We start from the raw sequence: 15,471 nt of genomic DNA on the forward strand, positions 1-15,471 counted from the left end.
TCCGCCAAACGATACTTATTTTGGGAAAATTTTTTTTTTCAAAAAATAACTTCATCCTTTACCTTTCATATGCCATATAACCGAAATTTTTGGGAACCATACAGGGCGAGCAATAATGAACTTTACCCATGAAGGTCCGACCCGAAAATCACATTTTATTTAATAACTTTTTAGTGGTGGCACCTGGACCATTTATATTCTCAGGGATTAAATACTTTAATAACCCCATTATTTGTGTAAAATTACAATCTTCCAACTTTAATAGGTTCTGAGCAATTCGAATTTTCGCGTTTAATTCATTTGTCACGTCCCTGTACATGGTGAAAAGATCAGACATCATCTAAAAGATCCGAAATTTTGTTTTACAACACATACTAAAATTTCAGGGTTCCAGCGATAGTACAAGTACCCGAAAAATGCGATTTTATGAAAAAAGTCCATTTTTTTTGCGTTTTTGCAGGTAATTGGAGGTGTCAACCTAAACTCTGATGAAATGGCTGGTGGGAACAATACTTTGACGCATGGTGGATACAAATTTTTTGCTCGTGACAGGTGGCCGGGACTTGGTTGGGTTTTTTGTAAAATTATGAATGAAAATGAACCGGAAACGATCAGGGAAAGGAAGCACCGAATCAGAAAATGAATGGGCTTTCCGAATCTGTGCATATCAATTGGGGAAATTGTGTATTGCGGCCAGGAAAATTCGGCAAACATTTTGACGTCTTCGAAAAATGCCGTTTTTTTGAAATGTCAGTGTCTTTATACCGGGGTGAGACGAAATGAAATTTGCCCGATTATTTTATTAAAATTATTCGAATATATACACGGGTCAGTCGTAATGATCTATTTAATTTAAAATAAAAATTTAGATATTTGGTGAGTTTTTACTATTTAGTTTATTATTAATAAATGTTAACAATTCTTAAACATTGCTTTTGGGATATAAATAAAAATTTTTTGAAATTATTTATTTTTAAGGTTAGTCGAGTATCATAACTTTTTTGGTATTGGTGCGATTTGGTTGAAATTTGGTACCTAGTACCTATTTCGGATAAGATTAATAAATTTTTACAGATATTTGACATGACTATGTTTTAAGGTCACGTGACTACCGTAACTTTTTAACTATTGGTCTGATTTGATTGAAATTTGGTATTTGGGGTTTAGTTAGGATGCAATTATTAATTTTTCACAGATATTTGACATTTGACTTCCGGGTCACGTGACTATTGTAACTTTTTTGCTATGAGTCCGATTGGGTTCAAATTTGGTATTTATGCTTTATTTAGGACACAATTAATAAATTTTGACAGATAATTGACAAATTATATTTTAAAGTCACGTGACTCTCATAATTCTTTTGCTATTGATCCGATTGGGTTGAAATTTAGTATTTGGGCTTTATTTAGGATGCAAGTAATAAATTTTGCCAGAAATTTGACATATTGAATTTTAAAGTCACGTGACTTCCATAACTTTTTTGCTATTGATCCGATTGGGTTCAAATTTGGAATTTGGGGTTTATTTAAGATGCAATTGTTGATTTTTTACAAAATTTTAAAATATTGAGTTCTAGGGTCACGTGACTATCAAAATTTCCTATTTGATTGAAATTGGCTATTAGATGATATGTATATATTTGTAGATAATATTTTGTATTACCCTATTCCTTTTATCTTATTTTGTTAAATTATTTCTTAAATTTGCCTTTAAAAAAAAAATTAAGAAATCATCGGTTCGAATACATAGGCTTTAAAGGGATCTTATGTTCTCTCGTAATATTGTGGCATTATTATAGATTTTGAAAAATTTTGTCATAAAGCTTTTTTATTACTTTTTGAGTGGTCTTTAGCCAGAAAAAAGAAATTTTGAATTTGGAGCATGTTTTGAAAAAATTTTCATTTTGGGCCCGATTTTGTTCGAAAATCGATAAATGCAAATAAATAGGTTTTCTGTTCATTTTAGAGTCAAATCGATAATAACCTTTTTGAAAGGTATCCTGAAGTAGTACAAGATAGAAAAATAAAAAGTTGAAATTTTTCCATAGGGCTCTTGATAATTCGATATTTATGATTAATAGTTTTTTACAATTTTCTCCGAATCTGTGATAGCTATAATCAATTAGTTTTAACATTCAAATACCTCGTAACATTCCCTAGAACTTTTGTTTAAGAGAAAAAGTTGTCAGAGTTATAGTTTATTTAGAAAAAAATAAAAACCATTTTTTCGCAATTTTTCATGGCTATACCCCTTTCGATTTTGGAGCAAAAAAAATTTTTTTTTTCTTGGGTTTTTTTTTCTGGAAATTGCCAACTTAGGACTTACATTATAATTTGTCGGTCATCATTTTAAGAAAAATAAATTATACCGTGTGAAAAAACCAGTTTCCTTTTGTTTTTCCCACATTTTTACTAATATCTCGACTTCTAAAGCTTCGATTCAATTCGTTGATGGTTTCTTTTATTTCTCATTCTCCTCCTGTCAATTCTTTTGATATTTTATTACTATTACTTTTCAAAATAAAAAGAAAAATTAAAACAAATCGACGTAAAATCCCGTTTGTTCTATTTCAATAAATAGACCCTTATGGGAACTTCTCTCTAATTTTGGTATTTATGGTTTATTTAGGATACAACTGATAAATTATGACAGATAACTGACATTTGAGTTTCAGCCCAGGTCACGTGACTACCGTAACTTTTTTGCTATTGGTCCGATTCTGTTGGAATTTGGTACTCAGGCTTAATTTAGAATACAATTAATATATTTTGACAGATATTTGAATTATAAGACAGTATATCGACACACAACGCGACTATATAACAAATTATGGTTCTTTGAAGCATGATACCCCAACCACTGGTCATCTCTTTCCTTGGCATATAAACGTTGGTACACCTGATAATTTTTGTTTTGTTTTAAGAAATCCTCTAAGGCCCATCACTGACAGGACTTAGAGGTTCCAAACTGGTCCCCACGGACCAAAAGTATAGGAGCGAAGCGACTATACTTGTTATATAGGAGCGTCTGCGACTATATTATGCACGCGAGCCCGGGCCCGAAAAATCGTGTTTTTTTGGAAATAAAAATTCATATCTTTGGCTGTATGGTTAGCGAAACGATTAAATTTGGCATAGGGCCTCTCAATACATTGAGAATGATGGATCCGTAAACGATTTTTTTTTCCGGTACCACCAAACGGAGCGGTACTGTCTCAAAGTCAAAAATTCGTAAAAAAATGGGTCAAATTCCTTTCAGACGCGAGAACTCAAATAAAAAGCCTTTAAAAGACTTAAAATTTTTAGGACATAAGGGTCGGTGGGGCCTTAAGAACTGTATACTTTTTGGGCCAGATCGGTATACAGGGTGAGTTGTTATAAGCGAACAAAAGTGACTAAAAAAAAAATTCAAACTTCTCCAGAGGCTAAAAAAAAATTTTTATAAAAAAAGTGTTTCGGCGAAAAGACTTCGTTTTATAAGAGATTTAACATACTTGGAGCTTTTTTTTGTAAAAAATTTATTTTACGAGTTCTGGCATTTTCAGTTTTTTGGAATTTTCTGCCAAACGATACTTATTTTGGGAAAATTTTTTTTTTCAAAAAATAACTTCATCCTTTACCTTTCATATGCCATATAACCGAAATTTTCGTAAGCCATACAGGGCGAGCAATAATGAACTTTACCCATGAAGGTCCGACCTAAAAATCACATTTTATTTAATAACTTTTTAGTGGTGGCATCTGGACCATTTATATTCTCAGGGATTAAATACTTTAATAACCCTAGTATTTGTGTAAAATTACAATCTTCCAACTTTAATAGGTTCTGAGCAATTCGAATTTTCGCGTTTAATTCATTTGCGGCGTCCCTGTACATGGTGAAAAGATCAAACAACATCTAAAGGATCCGAAATTTTGTTTTACAACACATACTAAAATTTCAGGGTTCCAGCGATAGTACAAGTACCCAAAAAATGCGATTTTATGAAAAAAGTCCATTTTTTTGCGTTTTTGCAGGTAATTGGAGGTGTCAACCTAAACTCTGATGAAATGGCTGGTGGGAACAATACTTTGACGCATGGTGGATACAAATTTTTTGCTCGTGACAGGTGGCCGGGACTTGGTTGGGTTTTTTGTAAAATTATGAATGAAAATGAACCGGAAACGATCAGGGAAAGGAAGCACCGAATCAGAAAATGAATGGGCTTTCCGAATCTGTGCATATCAATTGGGGAAATTGTGTATTGCGGCCAGGAAAATTCGGCAAACATTTTGACGTCTTCAAAAAATGCCGTTTTTTTGAAATGTCAGTGGTTTTATACCGGGGTGAGACGAAATGAAATTTGCCCGATTATTTTATTAAAATTATTCGAATATATACACGGGTCAGTCGTAATGATCTATTTAATTTAAAATAAAAATTTCGATATTAGGTGAGTTTTTACTATTTAGTTTATTATTAATATATGTTAATAATTCTTAAACATTGCTTTTGGGATATAAATAAAATTTTTTTGAAATTATTGATTTTTAAGGTTAGTCGAGTATCATAACTTTTTTGGTATTGGTGCGATTTGGTTGAAATTTGGTACCTAGTACCTATTTTGGATAAGATTAAGAAATTTTTACAGATATTTGACATGACTATGTTTTAAGGTCACGTGACTACCTTAACTTTCTTCCTATTTGTCCGATTTGATTGAAATTTTGTATTTGGGCTTTATTTAGGATGCAATTATTAATTTTTCACAGATATTTGACATTTGACTTCCAGGTCACGTGACTATTGGTACTTTTTTGCTATTGGTCTGATTGGGTTCAAATTTGGTATTTGGGCTTTATTTAGGATGCAATTATTAATTTTTGACAGATATTTGACATTTTACTTCCGGGTCACGTGACTATTGTAACTTTTTTGCTATGAGTCCGATTGGGTTCAAATTTGGTATTTATGCTTTATTTAGGACACAATTAATAAATTTTAACAGATAATTGACAAATTATATTTTAAAGTCACGTGACTTTCATAATTCTTTTGCTATTAATCCGATTGGGTTGAAATTTAGTATTTGGGCTTTATTTAGGATGCCAGTAATACATTTTGACAGAAATTTGACATATTGAATTTTAAAGTCACGTGACTTCCATAACTTTTTTGCTATTGATCCGATTGGGTTCAAATTTGGAATTTGGGGTTTATTTAGGATGCAATTGTTGATTTTTTACAAAATTTTAAAATATTGAGTTTTAGGGTCACGTGACTATCAAAATTTTCTATTTGATTGAAATCTGCTATTAGATGATATGTATATATTTATAGATAATATTTTGTATTACCCTATTCCTTTTATCTTAAATAGTTAAATTATTTCTTAAATTTGCCCTTAAAAAAAAAATTTTAAAATCATCGGTACGAATACATGGCCTTTAAAGGAAATATATCTTCTTTCATAATATTGTAGCATTATTATAGATTTTAAAAAAATTTGTCATTAAGCTTTTTTATTACTTTTTGAATGGTCTTTAGCCAGAAAAAAGAAATTTAGAATTTGGAGCATGTTTTGAAAAAATTTTCATTTTGGGCCCGATTTTGTTCGAAAATCGATAAATGCAAATAAATAGGTTTTCTGTTCATTTTAGAGTCAAATCGATAATAACCTTTTTGAAAGGTATCCTGAAGTAGTACAAGATAGAAAAATAAAAAATTGAAATTTTTCTATAGGGCTCTTGATAATTCGATATTTATGATTTATAGTTATTTACAATTTTCTCCGAATCTGTGATAGCTATAATCAATTAGTTTTAACATTCGAATACCTCGTAACATTCCCTAGAACTTTTGTTTAAGACAAAAAGTTGTCAGAGTTATAGTTTATTTAGAAAAAAATAAAAACCATTTTTTCACAATTTTTCATGGCATACCCCTTTCGATTTTGGAGCAAAAAAAAAATTTTTTTTTCTTGGGTTTTTTTTTACTGGAAATTGCCAACTTAGGGCTTACATTATAATTTGTCGATTATAATTTTAAGAAAAAAAATGGTACCGTGGGAAAAAACGAGTTTTCTTTTATTTTTTTTCACATTTTTACTAATATCTCGACTTGTATAGCTTCGATTCAATTCGTTGATAGTTTCTATTATTCCTTATTCTCCTCCAGTTAATTCTTTTTATATTTTATTACAATTGCCTTTCGAAATAAAACTGAAAAATTTAAAAAATCGACGTAAAAGCCCGGTTGTCTTATCCCTGTACATAGGCTCTTATGGAACCTAATTTTTCCCTTTATATTATGGCACTCGTATAAATCGTGGAAAATTTTGTCATAAAGCTTTTTTATTAGTTTTTGAATGGTCTTTAACCAGAAAAAAGAAATTTTGAATTTGGAGCATATTTTGGAAAAATGGTCATTTTGACCCCGGATTTTGTTCGAAAATCGAAAAATGCAAAGAAATAGGTTTCCGTTCATTTTAGAGTCAAATTGGTAATAATCTTTTTTAAAGATACTCTGAAGTAGTACAGGTTAGAAAAATAAAAAATTGAAATTTTTCCATAGGGCTCTTGATAATTCGATATTTATGTTTAATAGTTTTTTCCAATTTTCTCCGATTGTATAATAGCTAGAACCGATTCGTTTTAACGCACGGATACCTCGTAATATTCCCGAAAACTTTTGTTTAAGACAAAAAGTTGTCAGAGTTATATTTTATTTTTAAAAAAATAAAAACCATTTTTTCGCAATTTTTCATGGCTATACCCCTTTCGATTTTCGACCAAAAAAAAATTTTTTTTTTCTTGGGTTTTTTTTACTTGAAATTGCCAACTTAGGGCTTACATTATAATTTGTCAATAATTATTTTAAGAAAAAAAAATGATACCGTGGGAAAAAACCAGTTTTCTTTTGTTTTTCCCACATTTTTTCTAATATCTCGGCTTCTATAGCTTCGATTCAATTTGTTGATGGTTTCTTTTATTTCTTATTCTCCTCCTGTCAATTCTTTTGATATTTTATTACTATTACTTTTCAAAATAAAAAGAAAAATTAAAACAAATCGACGTAAAATCCCTGTTTGTTCTATTTCAAGAAATAGACCTTTATGGGAACTTCTCTCTGAATTTGGTATTTATGGTTTATTTAGGATACAACTAATAAATTATGACAGATAACTGACATTTAAGGTTCAGCCTAGGTCACGTGACTACCGTAACTTTTTTGCTATTGGTCCGATTCTGTTCGAATTTGGTATTCAGGCTATATTTAGGATACAATTAATATACTTTGAGAGATATTTGAAATATAAGACAGTATATTGACACACAACGCGACTATATAACAAATTATGGTTCTTTGAAGCATGATACCCCAACAACTGGTCCTCTCTTACCTTGGCAGGTAAACGTTAGCCTCCCCGACTCACCTAAGTACACCTGATAATTTTTGATTTTTTTTTTTAATTCCCTTATGGCTTTTCACAAACAAGACCTAAAGGTTCCAAACTGGTCCCCACGGACCAAAAGTATAGGAGCGAAGCGACTATACTTGTTATATAGGAGCGTCTGCGACTATATTATGCACGCGAGCCCGGGCCCGAAAAATCGTGTTTTTTTGGAAATAAAAATTCATATCTTTGGCTGTATGGTTAGCGAAACGATGAAATTTGGCATAGGGTCTCTCAATACATTGGGAATGATGGATCCGTAAACGAATTTTTTTTCCGGTACCACCAAACGGAGCGGTACTGTCTCAAAGTCAAAAATTCGTAAAAAAATGGGTCAAATTCCGTTCAGACGCGAGAACTCAAATAAAAAGCCTTTAAAAAACTTTAAATTTTTAGGACATAAGGGTCGGTGGGGGCTTAAGAACTGTATACTTTTTGGGCCAGATCGGTATACAGGGTGAGTTGTTATAAGCGAACAAAAGTGACTAAAAAAAAAATTCAAACTTCTCCAGAGGCTAAAACCACATCTCGTGAGAGTTTCGGCGAAAAGACTTCGTTTTATAAGAGATTTAACATACTTGGAGCTTTTTTTTGTAAAAAATTTATTTTTACGAGTTCTGGCATTTTCAGTTTTTTGGGATTTTCCGCCAAACGATACTTATTTTGGGAAAATTTTTTTTTCAAAAAATAACTTCATCTTTTACCTTTTATATGCCATATAACCGAAATTTTTGGGAACCATACAGGGTGAGCAATAATGAACTTTACCCATGAAGGTCCGACCTGAAAATCACTTTTTATTTAATAACTTTTCAGTGGTAGCACCTGGACCATTTATATTCTCAGGGATTAAATACTTTAATAACCCCATTATTTGTGTAAAATTACAATCTTCCAACTTTAATAGGTTCTGAGCAATTTGAATTTTCGCGTTTAATTCATTTGTCACGTCCCTGTACATGGTGAAAAGATCAAACAACATCTAACGGATCCGAAATTTTGTTTTACAATACATACTAAAATTTCAGGGTTCCAGCGATAGTACAAGTACCCGAAAAATGCGATTTATGAAAAAAGTCCATTTTTTTTGCGTTTTTGCAGGTAATTGGAGGTGTCAACCTAAACTCTGATGAAATGGCTGGTGGGAACAATACTTTGACGCATGGTGGATACAAATTTTTTGCTCGTGACAGGTGGCCGGGACTTGGTTGGGTTTTTTGTAAAATTATGAATGAAAATGAACCGGAAACGATCAGGGAAAGGAAGCACCGAATCAGAAAATGAATGGGCTTTCCGAAATCTGTGCATATCAATTGGGGAAATTGTGTATTGCGGCCAGGAAAATTCGGCAAACATTTTGACGTCTTCGAAAAATGCCGTTTTTTTTGAAAAGTCAGTGGTTTTATACCGGGGTGAGACGAAATGAAATTTGCCCGATTATTTTATTAAAATTATTCGAATATATACACGGGTCAGTCGTAATGATCTATTTAATTTAAAATAATAATTTAGATATTTGGTGAGTTTTTTACTATTTAGTTTATTATTAATATATGTTAACAATTCTTAAACATTGGCTTTTGGGATATAAATAAAAATTTTTGAAATTATTGATTTTTAAGGTTAGTCGAGTATCATAACTTTTTTTGGTATTGGTGCGATTTGGTTGAAATTTGGTACCTAGTACCTATTTTGGATAAGATTAATAAATTTTTACAGATATTTGACATGACTATGTTTTAAGGTCACGTGACTATTGGTACTTTTTTGCTATGAGTCCGATTGGGTTCAAATTTGGTATTTGGGCTTTATTTAGGATGCAATTATTAATTTTTGACAGATATTTGACATTTGACTTCCGGGTCACGTGACTATTGTAACTTTTTTTGCTATGAGTCCGATTGGGTTCAAATTTGGTATTTGGGCTTTATTTAGGATGCAATTATTAATTTTTGACAGATATTTGACATTTGACTTCCGGGTCACGTGACTATTGTAACTTTTTTGCTATGAGTCCGATTGGGTTCAAATTTGGTATTTATGCTTTATTTAGGACACAATCCATAAATTTTGACAGATAATTGACAAATTTATATTTTAAAGTCACGTGACTTTCATAATTCTTTTGCTATTGATCCGATTGGGTTGAAATTTAGTATTTGGGCTTTATTTAGGATGCAAGTAATAAATTATGACAGAAATTTGACATATTGAATTTTAAAGTCACGTGACTTCCATAACTTTTTTTGCTATTAATCCGATTGGGTTCAAATTTGGAATTTGGGGGTTTATTTAGGATGCAATTATTGATTTCTTACAAAATTTTAAAATATTAAGTTCTAGGGTCACGTGACTATGAAAATTTCCTATTTGATTAAAATTTGCTATTAGATGATATGTATATATTTGTAGATAATATTTTGTATTACCCTATTCCTTTTATCTTAATTAGTTAAATTATTTCTTAAATTTGCCATTCAAAAAAAAATTAAAAAATCATCTGTTCGAATACATAGGCTTTAAAGGGAACTTATCTTCTTTCATAATATTGTAGCATTATTATAGATTTTGAAAAATTTTGTCGTTAAGCTTTTTCATTACTTTTTGAATGGTCTTTAGCCAGAAAAAAGAAATTTTGAATTTGGAGCATGTTTTGAAAAAATTTTCATTTTGGGCCGGATTTTGTTCGAAAATCGAAAAATGCAAAGAAATAGGTTTTCTGTTCATTTTAGAGTCAAATCGATAATAACCTTTTTGAAAGGTATCCTGAAGTAGTACAAGATAGAAAAATAAAAAGTTGAAATTTTTCCATAGGGCTCTGATAATTCGACTATATATGATTAATAGTTTTTTACAATTTTCTTTGAATCTGTGATAGCTATAATCAATTAGTTTTAACATTTAAATACCACGTAATATTCCCTAGAACTTTTGTTTAAGACAAAAAGTTGTCAGAGTTATAGTTTATTTAGAAAAAAATAAAAACCATTTTTTCACAATTTTTCATGGCTATACCCCTTTCGATTTTGGAGCAAAAAAAAAATTTTTTTTTTGGGGTTTTTTTACTGGAAATTGCCAACTTAGGGCTTACATTATAATTTGTCAGTTATCATTTTAAGAAAAAAAATGCTACCGTGGGAAGAAACGAGTTCCTATGCATAGACTCTTATGAGACCTAATATTTCCCTTTATATTATGGCACCTCGTATAAATCGTGGAAAATTTTGTCATAAAGCTTTTTTATTAGTTTTTGAATGGTTTTTAACCAGAAAAAAGAAAATTTGAAATCGAAGCATATTTTGAAAAAATGCTCATTTTGAGCCCGGATTTTGCTTCAAAATCGAAAAATGCAAAGAAATAGGTTTTCCGTTCATTTTAGAGTCAAATTGGTAATAATCTTTTTTAAAGATACTCTGATTTAGTACAGGATAGAAAAATAAAAAATTGAAATTTTTTCATAGGGCTCTTGATAATTCGATATTTATGTTTAATAGTTTTTTTCAATTTTCTCCGATTGTATAATAGCTAGAACCGATTCGTTTTAACGCACGGATACCTCGTAATATTCCCGAAAACTTTTGTTTAAGACAAAAAGTTGTCAGAGTTATATTTTATTTTTAAAAAAATAAAAACCATTTTTTCGCAATTTTTCATGGCTATACCCCTTTCGATTTTCGACCAAAAAAAAATTTTTTTTTCTTGGGTTTTTTTTACTTGAAATTGCCAACTTAGGGCTTACATTATAATTTGTCAATAATTATTTTAAGAAAAAAAAATGATACCGTGGGAAAAAACCAGTTTTCTTTTGTTTTTTCCCACATTTTTACTAATATCTCGGCTTCTATAGCTTCGATTCAATTCATTGATGGTTTCTTTTATTTCTTATTCTCCTACTCTCAATTCTTTTGATATTTTATTACTATTACATTTCAAAATAAAAAGAAAAATTAAAGCAAATCGACGTAAAATCCCTGTTTGTTCTATTTCAAGAAATAGACCCTTATGGGAACTTCTCTCTGAATTTGGTATTTATGGTTTATTTAGGATACAACTAATAAATTATGACAGATAACTGACATTTAAGTTTCAGCCTAGGTCACGTGACTACCGTAACTTTTTTGCTATTGGTCCGATTCTGTTGTAATTTGGTATTCAGGCTTTATTTAGAATACAATTAATATACTTCGACAGATATTTGAAATATAAGACAGTATATCGACACACAACGCGACTATATAACAAATTATGGTTCTTTGAAGCATGATACCCCAACCACTGGTCATCTCTTTCCTTGGCATATAAACGTTGGTACACCTGATAATTTTTGTTTTGTTTTAAGAAATCCTCTAAAGCCCATCACTGACAGGACTTAGAGGTTCCAAACTGGTCCCCACGGACCAAAAGTATAGGAGCGAAGCGACTATACTTGTTATATAGGAGCGTCTGCGACTATATTATGCACGCGAGCCCGGGCCCGAAAAATCGTGTTTTTTTGGAAATAAAAATTCATATCTTTGGCTGTATGGTTAGCGAAACGATGAAATTTGGCATAGGGTCTCTCAATACATTGGGAATGATGGATCCGTAAACGAATTTTTTTTCCGGTACCACCAAACGGAGCGGTACTGTCTCAAAGTCAAAAATTCGTAAAAAAATGGGTCAAATTCCGTTCAGACGCGAGAACTCAAATAAAAAGCCTTTAAAAAACTTTAAATTTTTAGGACATAAGGGTCGGTGGGGGCTTAAGAACTGTATACTTTTTGGGCCAGATCGGTATACAGGGTGAGTTGTTATAAGCGAACAAAAGTGACTAAAAAAAAAATTCAAACTTCTCCAGAGGCTAAAAAAAAATTTTTATAATAAAAGTGTTTCGGCGAAAAGACTTCGTTTTATAAGAGATTTAACATACTTGGAGCTTTTTTTTGTAAAAAATTTATTTTACGAGTTCTGGCATTTTCAGTTTTTTGGAATTTTCTGCCAAACAATACTTATTTTGGGAAAATTTTTTTTTTCAAAAAATAACTTCATCCTTTACCTTTCATATGCCATATAACCGAAATTTTCGTAAGCCATACAGGGCGAGCAATAATGAACTTTACCCATGAAGGTCCGACCCGAAAATCACATTTTATTTAATAACTTTTTCGTAGTGGCACCTGGACCATTTATATTCTCAGGCATTAAATACTTTAATAACCCCATTATTTATGTAAAATTACAATCTTCCAACATTAATAGGTTCTGAGCAATTCGAATTTTCGCGTTTAATTAATTTGCCACGTCCCTGTACATGGTGAAAAGATCAAACAACATCTAAAGGATCCGAAATTTTGTTTTACAACACATACTAAAATTTCAGGGTTCCAGCGATAGTACAAGTACCCGAAAAAAGCGATTTTATGAAAAAAGTCCATTTTTTTGCGTTTTTGCAGGTAATTGGAGGTGTCAACCTAAACTCTGATGAAATGGCTGGTGGGAACAATACTTTGACGCATGGTGGATACAAATTTTTTGCTCGTGACAGGTGGCCGGGACTTGGTTGGGTTTTTTGAAAAATTATGAATGAAAATGAACCGGAAACGATCAGGGAAAGGAAGCACCGAATCAGAAAATGAATGGGCTTTCCGAATCTGTGCATATCAATTGGGGAAATTGTGTATTGCGGCCAGGAAAATTCGACAAACATTTTGACGTCTTCGAAAAATGCCGTTTTTTTGAAATGTCAGTGTCTTTATACCGGGGTGAGACGAAATGAAATTTGCCCGATTATTTTATTAAAATTATTCGAATATATACACGGGTCAGTCGTAATGATCTATTTAATTTAAAATAAAAATTTAGATATTTGGTGAGTTTTTACTATTTAGTTTATTATTAATAAATGTTAACAATTCTTAAACATTGCTTTTGGGATATAAATAAAATTTTTTTGAAATTATTGATTTTTAAGGTTAGTCGAGTATCATAACTTTTTTGGTATTGGTGCGATTTGGTTGAAATTTGGTACCTAGTACCTATTTCGGATAAGATTAATAAATTTTTACAGATATTTGACATGATTATGTTTTAAGGTCACGTGACTACCTTAACTTTCTTCCTATTTGTCCGATTTGATTGAAATTTGGTATTTGGGGTTTATTTAGGATGCAATTATGAATTTTTCACGGATATTTGACATTTGACTTCCAGGTCACGTGACTATTGTAACTTTTTTGCTATTGGTCTGATTGGGTTCAAATTTGGTATTTGGGCTTTATTTAGGATGCAATTATTAATTTTTGACAGATATTTGACATTTGACTCCCGGGTCACGTGGCTATTGTAACTTTTTTGCTATGGGTCCGATTGGGTTCAAATTTGGTATTTGGGCTTTATTTGGGATACAATTAATAAATTTTGACAGATAATTGACAAATTATATTTTAAAGTCACGTGACTCTCATAATTCTTTTGCTATTGATCCGATTGGGTTGAAATTTAGTATTTAGGCTTTATTTAGGATGCAAGTAATAGATTTTGCCAGAAATTTGACATATTGAATTTTAAAGTCACGTGACTTCCATAACTTTTTTGCTATTGATCCGATTGGGTTGAAATTTAGTATTTAGGCTTTATTTAGGATGCAAGTAATAGATTTTGCCAGAAATTTGACATATTGAATTTTAAAGTCACGTGACTTCCATAACTTTTTTGCTATTGATCCGATTGGGTTGAAATTTGGTATTTAGAGTTTTATTACGATGCCATTATTGAATTTTTACAAATTTTTAAAATATTATGTTTTTAAGTCACGTGACTATCAAAATTTCTTTCGTATTCGCTCGATTTGATTGAAATTTCCTATTAGATTATATGTATATATTTATAGATAATATTTTGTATTACCCTATTGCTTTTATCTTAATTAGTTAAATTGTTTCTTAGATTTGCCTTTGAAAAAAAAATTAAAAAATCATCGGTTCAGTATGCTTTAAAGGAAACTTATCTTCTTTCATAATATTTTAGCATTATTATAGATTTTGAAAATTTTTGTCATTAAGCTTTTTCATTACTTTTTGAATGGTCTTTAGCCAGAAAAAAGAAATTTTGAATTTGGAGCATGTTTTGAAAAATTTTCATTTTGGGCCGGATTTTGTTTGAAAATCGATAAATGCAAATAAATAGGTTTTCTGTTCATTTTAGAGTCAAATCGATAATAACCTTTTTGAAAGGTATCCTGAAGTAGTACAAGATAGAAAAATAAAAAATTGAAATTTTTCCATAGGGCTCTTGATATTTCGATATTTATGTTTAATAGTTTTTTACAATTTTCTCCGATTCTGTGATAGCTAGAATCAATTTGTTTTAACATTCGGATACCTCGTAATATTCCCGAAAACTTTTGTTTAAGACAAAAAGTTGTCAGAGTTATAGTTTATTTAGAAAAAAATAAAAACCATTTTTTCACAATTTTTCATGGCTATACCCCTTTCGAATTTGGAGCAAAAAAAAATTTTTTTTTTCTTGGGTTTTTTTTACTTGAAATTGCCATCATAGGGCTTACATTATGATTTGTCGATTATAATTTTAACAAAAAAAAATGGTACCGTGGGAAAAAACCAGTTTTCTTTTGTTTTTCCCACATTTTTACTTATATCTCGGCTTCTATAGCTTCGATTCAATTCGTTGATGGTTTCTTTTATTTCTAATTCTCCTCCTGTCAATTCTTTTGATATTTTATTACTATTACATTTTAAAATAAAAAGAAAAATTAAAACAAATCGACGTAAAATCCTGTTTGTTCTATTTCAATAAATAGACCCTTATGGGAACTTTTCTCTGAATTTGGTATTTATGGTTTATTTGGGATACAACTAATAATTCATGACAGATAACTGACATTTGAGTTTCAGCCCAGGTCACGTGACTACCGTAACTTTTTTGCTATTGGTCCGATTCTGTTGTAATTTGGTATTCATGCTTTATTTAGGATACAATTAACATATTTTGCCAGATATTTGAAATATAAGACAGTATATTGACACACAACGCGACTA

The 15,471-nt window shown here is 30.7% G+C and overlaps 1 long non-coding RNA gene across 1 annotated transcript in view; it reads right to left on the minus strand.

The window, feature by feature from the left end:
• Positions 1-15,471, minus strand: part of LOC126749569 (uncharacterized) — a 64,708-nt gene that overhangs the window by 14,454 nt on the left and 34,783 nt on the right. The gene's annotated exons all lie outside the window — the stretch shown is intronic.

Source organism: Anthonomus grandis, unplaced genomic scaffold, assembly GCF_022605725.1.
Source record: "Anthonomus grandis grandis unplaced genomic scaffold, icAntGran1.3 ctg00000325.1, whole genome shotgun sequence".
Classification (NCBI taxonomy): domain Eukaryota; kingdom Metazoa; phylum Arthropoda; class Insecta; order Coleoptera; family Curculionidae; genus Anthonomus; species Anthonomus grandis.